Genomic DNA, 12,304 nt, shown 5'->3' with positions numbered 1-12,304 from the left:
TCAGTCGTTCGTTTACATACCTTATTGTAACTACGCTGGGTTCCATTTCTTTCCTGATGAAAAGCCCTACACCCCATTGTGCTATTCCTGCTTTGACTCCTGACAGGTAGACCTTGTATTGTCCCACTTCCTCTGCTTTCTCACCCCTTACCCAAATGTCACTAACAGCTAAAACGTCCAACTCCATCTTACTTGCAGCCTCTGCCAGCTCTACCTTCTTCCCAGAGTAGCCCCCATTGATATTAATAGCTCCCCATCTCGTTACCACCCGTTTGCCGAGTCGTATCTTAGGAGTCCCTGGTTTGTCAATTAGAGGTAGGACTCCGTCACCTGATCCGAGGCATTTTGCTCTGATTGTTGCCAGCATCATATTTATAGTAGCAGGGAAGCAGGTTGCTAGCCTTACTTGCCCAGGGTCCCATTGAGTTTTACCCCTAACGGTTGAGGGACTAACCAGTGGATTTGGTAGTCTTTGCCGTCTGAGCACAAAGGTGGCCACGACTCGGAACATGTCCGAGATGCCTAGCCTTATTCCAAAGTAACTGGTATCCCGACTGTCAGGACCACTAACTTGGCCACTCATACGTTGCCCGTGGTTCATGAACTAGGACATGATACCAGGAACCCACACCATGAACCACCACAGACCTGATGGCCTGCCTATTCCAGAGTGCATTCACCCACGGTCATCAGGTCCCACCACAGGCTACAAGGTGTGGGGAGCCATCAGTTACATCTCGCAGTCACTTTGGTGCTCCTTCAAGGTAAAGTATCCAGTGCCCCCTTCATTACACAGGTGGTTATCCCTGTACTGCGGTCATTAATGCAACAGGAAGGTGATGCGAGCTTGCAGGACATGGCAACAAAAGGCGACACTCTATGGTCACCCCTTCGCAGGATGCCAACTTCCATCCCCAAAATCGCAAAATCGCCTGCATGCGAGGATACCCTCACCCTCACCAAAGCCTGCAATAATCATTGACAAATTGCAACAAAAGGCGGCAGGCGCTATGTTCACTCCATCGTAGGATGCCAACTGCCATCCTTAAAATCGCATGCATGCTAGGATACATGACTGTGTTACCGATAGGAGGAGGGGGAGGGGGTGTGTGTACACTGTGCACTGATGTAGCTGTCAGGCCACCCTTTACTGTGACATGCGTGTTCCATTTGGTCTGAATTTGTTATCGTATACTGCAACAATTATTAACTACCTCTCACATAACGTGTCAATAAAATGCCCTTGATGAGGGTGTTACATTTTTCTGACAGTATCTACACTCCTGGAAATGGAAAAAAGAACACATTGACACCGGTGTGTCAGACCCTCCATACTTGCTCCGGAGAGGGCTGTACAAGCAATGATCACACGCACGGCACAGCGGACACACCAGGAACCGCGGTGTTGGCCGTCGAATGGCGCTAGCTGCGCAGCATTTGTGCACCGCCGCCGTCAGTGTCAGCCAGTTTGCCGTGGCATACGGAGCTCCATCGCAGTCTTTAACACTGGTAGCATGCCGCGACAGCGTGGACGTGAACCGTATGTGCAGTTGACGGACTTTGAGCGAGGGCGTATAGTGGGCATGCGGGAGGCCGGGTGGACGCACCGCCGAATTGCTCAACACGTGGGGCGTGAGGTCTCCACAGTACATCGATGTTGTCGCCAGTGGTCGGCGGAAGGTGCACGTGCCCGTCGACCTGGGACCGGACCGCAGCGACGCACGGATGCACGCCAAGACCGTAGGATCCCACGCAGTGCCGTAGGGGACCGCACCGCCACTTCCCAGCAAATTAGGGACACTGTTGCTCCTGGGGTATCGGCGAGGACCATTCGCAACCGTCTCCATGAAGCTGGGCTACGGTCCCGCACACCGTTAGGCCGTCTTCCGCTCACGCCCCAACATCGTGCAGCCCACCTCCAGTGGTGTCGCGACAGGCGTGAATGGAGGGACGAATGGAGACGTGTCGTCTTCAGCGATGAGAGTCGCTTCTGCCTTGGTGCCAGTGATGGTCGTATGCGTGTTTGGTGCCGTGCAGGTGAGCGCCACAATCAGGACTGCATACGACCGAGGCACACAGGGCCAACACCCGGCATCATGGTGTGGGGAGCGATCTCCTACACTGGCCGTACACCACTGGTGATCGTCGAGGGGACACTGAATAGTGCACGGTACATCCAAACCGTCATCGAACCCATCGTTCTACCATTCCTAGACCGGCAAGGGAACTTGCTGTTCCAACAGGACAATGCACGTCCGCATGTATCCCGTGCCACCCAACGTGCTCTAGAAGGTGTAAGTCAACTACCCTGGCCAGCAAGATCTCCGGATCTGTCCCCCATTGAGCATGTTTGGGGCTGGATGAAGCGTCGTCTCACGCGGTCTGCACGTCCAGCACGTACGCTGGTCCAACTGAGGCGCCAGGTGGAAATGGCATGGCAAGCCGTTCCACAGGAATACATCCAGCATCTCTACGATCGTCTCCATGGGAGAATAGCAGCCTGCATTGCTGCGAAAGGTGGGTATACACTGTACTAGTGCCGACATTGTGCATGCTCTGTTGCCTGTGTCTATGTGCCTGTGGTTCTGTCAGTGTGATCATGTGATGTATCTGACCCCAGGAATGTGTCAATAAAGTTTCCCCTTCCTGGGACAATGAATTCACGGTGTTCTTATTTCAGTTTCCAGGAGTGTATATATCTTAGTGTTAAATGGACGTTGATTTCATCTTGCAAAGTTTTGCTCCATGTTTTCCATGTAGGTAATTTATGTAACGTAGCGACTTCTTTTCGTCTCACTGTCAGAGGCCTCGTTCGTAGATTCGCAACTGATGAGAATTTTCTGCTTCAGTAGCTCACAATTTGCTGTGATTTGTTATGCCTGATCTGCAGCACCATTCCTCTAATGCAGAATTCAGTTCTCAACGTGATGCTTAGTGTACTGGAGGTAACAACACCTCTCCACTAGGACGGAGCCTATGTATTTCATACTGTGTTGCACATATGATTCTGCCACACAGACATTACGCACAAACGAAAGTACTTCTGACGGGTGATTAGCAGATATTATACCGGTTTATAACTTTGTAGTCAATCACATATGACTTCCTTCATGGTACCAAAGTCACAGTACTTGGAGAGTTTGCTTACGTTAAACATTTTCTTATGTTTCTATGTTTGTACAACTAATGTTTCGATCTAGGATTATAGTTCCACCAAGACATGCTGCATCTGTGTCCGAAACAATGGAATTTTTGTAATGGAGTAAATTGATAAACTGATTGTGAGTTCTCTTATTGTTTTGGTGTTGCGTTTTGACTCTCCTGTAGAGTGAGTCCTTCTATAACTCAGATCTATTTTAACAATGTGTGTGAGACACAGTACGTAATGCGACACCCAGCATCCGATCTCTGTATCGTTAAGAGAGGGTTTCGGCCAGCTGTCCTGCACTTACTTTTCTGAACGACAACGGCGTAAATTGGTGCACTGCTCAAGTGAACTCAAAATCTTATAATGAAAGATTATGCATATTAGATCCCAAATAAAGAAGCTAGCTATTACCTGATGTATAGCCTACACTTGCGACAGTTTAGTACACTGATCTCTTTCAGCTGAAGCAAACATAGATTTCCACCGTTGAAAGCTGAAACAAGTGGTCGAATACAAAGCAGACACAAAGACATAATGCAACAGGTGTAGGACGAGGAGCAGTGGGAGTGCTGCAGAACTGGGACCCACGACCACGCTGGTGGGGACAGCCGCCCCTACTGTGGCCCTGCAGTGGGTCACCCTGCTGTTTGCAGAGCTGAGCTGACACACACACACACACGCAGACCTCACTGAAAGGGGGACTGCCCTGCGCACCATCACCGATCTCGTCGGTATCTCTGCTAAGTGCAGGGCTTGGCCGGAAATGACAGTGACCGAAGTAGAAGCTCCATATGGTCCAGCAAACTGGAAAAATGGCATGTTTGGCGTAAATCGGTCGACCCACAAGTTATTTTTGTTAAAATGTTTCCCAGGCGGCAGTAGACGCAGCGGGAAGAGTTTAGAACGATAATCTCAGGACTGTATGTCCGAGTCCCTGAGTGGAAACTTTTTAATTTTCTTTATTTTCAAATAACTTGAATACACGGTACTGATCTTCCACAGTATTGTGGAACATTAATACTGTGTATCCAGTTGTTTAATATGTCTGTGTTTCTCCAAGAACAGGCGGAGTATTCCATAAATATTTTTATTTTCAATCTGGACGTTACTTAAACTGCAAATAAACCAAAATAATGCTCAATACGTCGTGTATGTTAACATTTTCATAAAACGGGAGCACAAACAAATTCACATGTATACCACGAGATTTTTCAAGGTAAAGAACTGCCATCGTGGACTTTTTGAAAGTGATTATTCCCGAAATGCAGTCCGCTGTCGTCAGCTACAGAAGCTTCACAGCCGTTCTGATCTCATTAAGACAAAAAGAAATCACATCCGAAGAAGGCTGCGTCAGAATACTTTCCACTGTACTTCAACAGCTATCCTCGCCAATGTTTGGCGAAATAGTGTGTTGCGAGTGGTTTGCTGCCAAGCTGTGCATTGACGGCGAACCTTTTATGTATGTAAACTGTTGTGTACATAGTTCCGCATAGTCAGCGCGTACACAACTTTCCCACTAGAGCGTGCCCCGCTAAGCACAACAGCGCAGGCGCAGCGCTCGTCTGTCTCCGCACTACGAGATGGCTCTGCCATAGAGACGGACCAAATTCTGCTTCCGCCGATCCGCGTATTGATGTGTAACGCAGCCAATGAGATTGCTGCTAACGTAGAACCTTTTCTCCTCGCGGATCACACTCGCGCAGTGATACCTGAACGCTCGAGGCATTATAACGAGTGTACAGACCTCCGATTAGTCAGTCTGCATTTGTCTGTACCAGTCTGCAGTCAAGTTTCAGTCTGCGCCCAATAAGATTACTATATCCCTGTACATTGCCATGAAGATAAATGTATAGACACTTTTGTCAAGTATCAGAGATATATGTGAGAATAAGATTAACGTACCAATACCAAAGGAACTTCAGATTGTCAGTTGTAAATAGCATCCAGAACCAAGTTAAGTAATTTTTATGCTTGTTATTATTTTAACAAATGTGTGTGAAAATTAATCAAGTTCCGTTTAAAGTTGGTCACAGTCAATCTGCTACTCTAAGCGTGCAAGTGGCATTGTTATCGTCTGACCTAACGGCAGAAGATAAACACGCCACGCTAAGACCATGAGACACATTGCTGACACTCGCCTACTTCGTTAGAGCGACAAGTCAAATAATCTGATGGTGTGTGTACTGAAGGTCTTACAGTATGCACACCACATAAACCAAGTCTGTTTCTCTAGGGAATCTTTAAAACAACCATGTAACTGTAAAACTTCAGTGTTTATAGCATGTGTGAGATGCCGAGAGTATTACTGCCTTGTTTGCATGATAAATATCACCCCAGCACTTGTAAATATCAGATGGGCGACCATCCAGTCTGCTGAGAGCTGTTGGCAAGTGGGTGCACTCAGCCATTGTGAGGCAAACTGAGGAGCTACTTGACTGAGAAGTAGCGGCTCCGGTCTCGGAACCTGACATACGGCCGGGAGAGCGGTGTGCTGACCACGTGCCCATCCATATCAGCATCCAGTGACACCTGTGTGTTGAGGATGTCACTGCGGCCGGTCGGTACCTTTGGGCCTTCATGGCCTATGCGGGAGGAGTTTAGATTAGTTTTACTTGTAAATATCAACCGTAGAACGGTAAAAGTACCTAATTTTACATATGACGTTCTCGTCCGTGCCTTACAAACACTTCCATGAAATTTGCGACGCCGTGCCGAAAAGTAACGGCTTGGAATTTTTTAAACTGTTCTCGATATCGACTGATTTATTACACTTTGTACATCTTACTCAGTAGACTTTTCCGCTTCGCTGACGCATGTAACAACCTTCTGCCGCTAGATGGTTCTGATTTGTAGCGTGCGCTGTAACCATGTTAGTGCGTGAGGAACAGTGTGCTGTAACTCAGTTTCTAAATTCAGACGAATTTGTTCACACATGGAGCACTTTCTCCTTCAGCGTTAGAATGCCACACCTCACACGAGTGGTGAGACAAGTGCAAGAATCCGACCGCCATCGATAATCCTCCATACATTTCGGACTCGGCCCCATCCGGTTTTCGTCTGTTCACAAAACTTGAAGAAAAGCCTTCGAGGAGTTCACTCTGATAGCGGAGAAGTAGTTCAAGCAGAGGTGAGGTACTGGATTCGTCAACAAACATTTCGCAACGACGGTATCGAAGAAATTCTTGTCGGGAGAAATGTGTTTGACGCAAGGGTGGCTATGTTTATTAATAGATGCATAGACATGAAGGACAAAAATGTAGAATGTTAAGAAATTTTGCTTTATTTAAAGCGTCGTTAGAGTTTTGAGGTAAAAAATTTGGAGTCATTACTTTTCAAAAAATGGTTCAAATGGCTCTGAGCACTATGGGACTAAACTTCTGAGGTCATCAGTCCCCTAATACTTAGAACTACTTAAACCTAACTAAGCGCGGTTCCAGACTGTGGCTCCTAAAACCGCTCGGCCACTGCGGCAGGCCATTACTTTAAAGCTAGCCCTCATATTTTCAATCTCATATTTTAGTCTGCCTTTCGTTTTCATGGCTTTTATTAAAATATTAATGAATGTAATGTCTAGAGTATTATTTCGGTTTATTTGCAGTGTAAGAGACATACAAAATGAAAATGAAAAAAATAAAAAGATTTCATGTAACGACTCAACCCTCTGACGCCCGGATTACCCCTCTGAACTCTTTCTTGTGCGCCAGCAACTGGCTGGGAGGTATGCTGACATAAATGGCTCATTTCTCGTCCAACCTGCGTCAGTGAACCTAATGTCTGCAATACACTTGGCTATCTGGAGCCCCCATTTCCGTTACTTTCATTTCTGGCCTAGCCAAGCGCAGACTATAATTTTTTTTTCTTTATTGTCATTTGTTCACCTGGCGGGCTGGCAGCGGACTACATCTACTCCGCTCTTCAGCCACAAGCATGAAACTAATAGAGAAAAAGGAGACAGAAAAGTAACAAATCGGTGGTTAAAAAACAGGACATACAATAAAAAGAAATAAAAAACAAGAAGCTGTTCACACTCGACAGAAACACATGAAAAACTGTCGGCACTGCACACAAACACTGACGAATGAGACGGTACAAGTGAACGAGGAGCGTGGCGGCGAAAAACACTAAAACACAATCACGACGGCACAGACACTAAACTGATGGCGATGATCTCCGGCGCGTGAATGTCCACTTAGCGTGTGCGAGTCTGGGGACCTGCCAAGAGAGGAGGAACGTGGTGGAGGGGGGAGAGCAGAGATGCCAATGGCAGGGGAGTTGGGGGTAGGAAGGAAGGTAGGAGGGGGTTGGGGAAGTCCGGGTCAGGAGGGGGGAGGAAGGGAGGATGGAGGGAAGGAGAGAGAGGGGTGAGAGGAAAGGACATAGGAAGTGGGGGAGGATCAAAGTTGATAGGAGGGGTAGATGGAGGAGGGCATCAGGGAGGGGGAGCTGGCGGAAGCCACCTTGGGAGAGGGTATGGAGAGTGGAGAGATGGAGAGCAGGTGGTATATGGAAATACAGGCACGGCAGCGGATGGGGGTGGGAGAGGATGGGAGAGACAAGTGGGTGAGGAGGATCTAGTTTACAGGAGGTTTATAGGATCCGTTCGAGGAAGAGGAGGAGGTGGGGGAACGGAATAAGATCGTACAGGATCCGCATGGGGTAGGGGAGACAGATACAATAGGCGAGGTGGAGAGCATGGCGTTCAAGGATTTGAAGGGATTTGTGAAAGGTGGGAGGGGCGGAGATCCAGGCAGGATGGGCGTAGCAGAGGATAGGGCAGATGAGGGATTTATAGGTGTGGAGAATGGTGGAGGGGTCCAGACCCCACGTACGGTCAGAAAGGAGCTCGAGGAGACGGAGCTGGGAGCGTGCCTCGGCTTGGATTGTCCGGAGATGGGGAGTCCAGGAGAGGCGACGGTCGAGGGTGACGCCAAGGTACTTAAGGGTGGGGGTGAGGGCGATAGGACGGCCATAGATGGTGATATAGAAATCGAGGAGGCGGAAGGAAGGGGTGGTTTTGCCTATAATGATCGCCTGGGTTTTGGAAGGATTGACCTTAAGCAACCACTGGTTACACCGAGTGGTGAACTGGTCAAGATGGGACTGGAGAAGGTGTTGGGAGCGCTGCAGGGTGGGGACAAGGGCAAGGAAGGCGGTGTCATCGGCGTACTGGAGAAGGTGGATGGGGGGTGAAGGCGGCAGCGTGTCCGCCGTATACAAAAGGTACAGAAGGGGGGAGAGGACGGAACCTTGGGGCACACCGGCGGAGGGGAAAACGGTGTAGGAATCCGTGTTGTGGATGGTGACGTAGGAAGGACGTTGGGAAAGAAAGGAGCCGATCAGACGGACGTAGTTAATAGGAAGGGCGAAGGTTTGGAGCTCGAAGAGGAGACTGGAATGCCACACGCGATCATAGGCTCGTTCAAGGTCGAGGGAGAGGAAGATAGCGGAGCGACGGGAATTAAGCTGTTCGGAGAGGAGATGAGTGAGGTGAAGGAGAAGGTCATCGGAAGAGCAGGACGGCCGAAAGCCACACTGGGTAACGGGAAGGAGGCGGTGCTGGCGGAGATGCTGGTGGATGCGTCGCGCAGACTATAAATTTGGAGGGAGTCTGTGTTGACGAGCAGTTGGCATCACATTGTGAGTGTAAAGCTGGGAGAGGCAGAGCAGACAGCTCCTCCCTACCGAGCATAGAGACTGCTGGAGCAGAAAGAGGAAGCGCCGCCACTCACCCTGTAGGCACAGTAGACTGACGTCATGTGGCAGAGCGCCGCCGGCAGTGCAGGTGGGGCCAGCCGCGCCCCGCCGGCGCTCTTTTTATACACCTGCTGTGCCCACGTGACGCCACCTCGCGCGATCGTAAGCGGGCGGCACTTATCAGCTTATCTTTCGCATCGCACAACACGAGAGTGCTGTGGCGCGTGAGTTGGCTCGGGTAATCCGCCTATCGATTCACATACCTTCACTTTATTCCCCTGAACGTGAAATGTCACAATGCACTCAGTAACTGATTTAAACTCGACACTCCGCGATCGAAAATTTTGTCGCGGTTTCGGTTATAACAAAATCAAACAGTATCTTTCGGCAATGCGTGTAAAATGGTCGTGGTGTACCACAAATGATTATTAGTCGGTTCTGTTTGATTCCAGTTGCTATCCTGACATGCAACGGATTAAACAGGCCACAAATGTACTCTGCAAATAATTTGTATTTCTTTTCACATAAAATTAAATACTTCCAAACGACGGAGAATGGAAAATTACTGGCCCAATTGCGCAAGTGTCGATATCCGATAACGGTGACCAGCTTATCAGGTTATCACAGTTTTGGAGTGTTGACTGCTAGGTGCCCACTTACGGTTGTAGATAAGCGTCGCTAAACTTGGGATCGAAGTCTCTGACACTTGCAAAGAATGCCTCTCTCTTTCCGTGCAAATAGTGTGGAATTCTTTAACATTAAGTTCGATATCTTCCAGATTTACAGGTTTATTGTTGCATTTCAGCCTACCCTTTTATCACACTTTTAGAATAGCCCTTGTTTTTAGAAATGCCAAATATCAGAACACTTTTACTGTCTGTTTTAGACGTGGCACTGCATGATTGAACATCCCAGCTCTCTCTGAATGTGAACAACAATAGCCGCTCAGCTGCGGCGTCGACTGCACGACTGCTGTGCTGGCAATTTTGACGTGACACGAATTCCGCTTGACATCTCAAAATACTCTAGTATGAAATTGACACAACAGGCCACACTTTTTCTACAAATAATGTACAGTTTTCTTACACTGAATCCGAAGGTTTGAAAAATTATAGGTGTTCTATAGGAGCGTTATGGTGCCAGAGTTTTGCGAAAAAATCCACTTCTTCTGATTGCACTTCTAACGACTTTAAATTTGCTCCTTGAAATGATCGAGAGGCAAAATTCGGAAGATCAAATACTAGAAAGTGCTACGCTTTCTCACGTCTGTTAGTTTCGTTACAAAATCAGATACGTAGCTCACGGCATAGTGATATGAATCGGTTGCATTACGCAGCTTGACCCCCGACAGCAACAGGTCGTAACTAGTGAATGCAATTTCACGTTCTTCTCCGCCTCTGGCTCTGACAGCTGCGAGACGGGGTTTTTAGTTCTGGCGCAGGTGGAGGCCCAGAGTGTGAACCCGCGACTTGAGGGAGCAGATCACGTGAACAGAGACCGCACAGCCCGTGCTGCCTCGGCCCACCTCAGGGGATGCCGCACCTTCCAGGTGTGTCCAGGGCAGGGGGAGGAGGGAGGCCGGGCAGCGGGATACTATCCTTCTGTAGCGGAGGCTGTTTATTCCGGTATTTATGAAACATCGCTTACAGTTCGACACCTGCTACATGGACTCTAATGTCATGTTTTCACATAGCTACAGAAAGCGTCTTACAACTGAAATTTTCTCTCGCTTCAAAATTTGTCATACAGTTGAAGCATTTTCAATAATTAGTGAAATTAAATATGAAAGAAATAAGAACTTCATAATGCATTAAATGAAAATGAGAACTCCTGAAACACGAAACCATGTGATATTACCTTTGTTGACCATCTACACCACCATCTCAGCAAATGGCTTACTGGCAGTTCCCAGTTCAAAAAATGGTTCAAATGGCTCTGAGCACTATGGGACTTAACATCTGAGGTCATCAGTCCCCTATAACTTAGAACTACTTTAACCTAACTAACCTAAGGACATCACACACATCCATGCCCAAGGCAGGATTCGAACCTGCGACCGTAGCAGTCGCGCGGTTCCGGACTACAGCGCCTAGAATCACACGGCCACCGAGGCCGGCCAGTTCCCAATATTAACCACTGGGACACGTGAGGGTTGAGGAAGGTGTTTTCTTCATGTAGCCCCAGTTGCAGGATTTTCGACGTGCTTGACCTATGCTAACATCATTACTTCTATGCCAAGTGAGAACTGATTGTCGCGGACAGCATGCTAAATGTCTAGAAGTGTGTTTCTAGGAAACCCATACCATCCCCAAACAGTGTAGATTTCACTCCCACCCCCCCTGAACTGGCGCCAAAGGTGAGCTACTGCTGTTGTCCACAGTGGCGCCAGTGGGGTCAATCAGCAGTGCCTGACAGACCCACCACACCAGTCTCACGCCACTTGCCCTTGCTGAAAGCCCCACCTAACTCACATGTAAGTTTCCATTCAGTCTGCTGGTTCTGACACAGCTGCCACGTTGTTGGTCACATATCCAGTGCTTCTGGTCGTCCAATGTGTGGACATTAATTCTGGCGTCGATAATAATCACCACACTCAGAGCAGTCGCTTCACACTATGACATACATTAGGATTTCTTCTTACAGTGCCTTCACTTGGTAAACATTATCTAAGTTCCCTTTTTCTCTAAAAATTTCACTTAGTGTGCCAATTCATGTCATACGAGACCGCAAATCTTTGTAGGTGAAGCAGTCTAGTACGATATGGTCTGGTGTATCAATGTCGCCACGTGCACATGTATTTGTCAGACATTTTTTATACTGCATAAATAGAGTACGGCCCATGACTGTCAGGCAGTGAATGTTGTCTCTAGATGGAGTCACATGGCTCATAAGCATCCTCTCGTTAATGCTTAGTAACATGCCATATAGTCTCCAACCTGTTACGGTGTTGACCCCATCTCTTTGTTATTGTTATGCTTCTCATAATTTTAGCTCCCGTTAGCTTGTTATTTCCCTGCTTGCAGTTTCTCTCACCTTGAGAAGACTCCCATTGTCAAGTCACTACAGTGACCCTCCGTATCTGACAGTAACGTCTATTGGGCACACGGCCAATGCGGCTACCACTGCCTACGTCGGTGTTGTCGCAGGGACTGCTGTGAGGCTCAGCAGCACGTTACTCTATGTACACCTCAGGACTGAGTTAAGGTATGGTCGTGTCTGATAGTTATTTCATGGTATTTATGCCACACAGAAATCATCTCCAGTGAAGAACAGTGACGTGTGTCAACGCATCTATAACGAGAGACGTAATCACTGTTTATTTGCAAGTTCAAGCTTGTCCGACAAATATCACAGTAGTCGGCTGTTCATCTGCTTTTCTGGCACTGAGTAGTAAGTATCGAGTGAATATTGGTGACAAAAAAGAATGGTTAAAAGTTGAAGTTGAAGAATTAATAAACCTGA

At 47.9% G+C, this 12,304-nt stretch overlaps 1 protein-coding gene across 1 annotated transcript in view; it reads right to left on the bottom strand.

Moving 5' to 3' along the window:
• LOC124613977 (poly [ADP-ribose] polymerase tankyrase-1-like) overlaps positions 1 to 8,931 on the bottom strand; it is a 42,901-nt gene extending 33,970 nt beyond the window's left edge. Inside the window, exon 1 of the mRNA XM_047142765.1 lies at positions 8,878 to 8,931. The gene's annotated coding sequence lies outside the window, so the exon portion shown is untranslated. The remainder of the gene's footprint in view (positions 1 to 8,877) is intronic.
• Positions 8,932 to 12,304: the final 3,373 nt, after the last annotated feature.

The sequence above is a fragment of the Schistocerca americana genome, chromosome 4 (genome assembly GCF_021461395.2).
Source record: "Schistocerca americana isolate TAMUIC-IGC-003095 chromosome 4, iqSchAmer2.1, whole genome shotgun sequence".
NCBI classification, from domain to species: domain Eukaryota; kingdom Metazoa; phylum Arthropoda; class Insecta; order Orthoptera; family Acrididae; genus Schistocerca; species Schistocerca americana.
The sequence above is the reverse complement of the archived record's forward strand: the minus strand, read 5'-3'. Positions and strand labels throughout refer to the sequence as shown.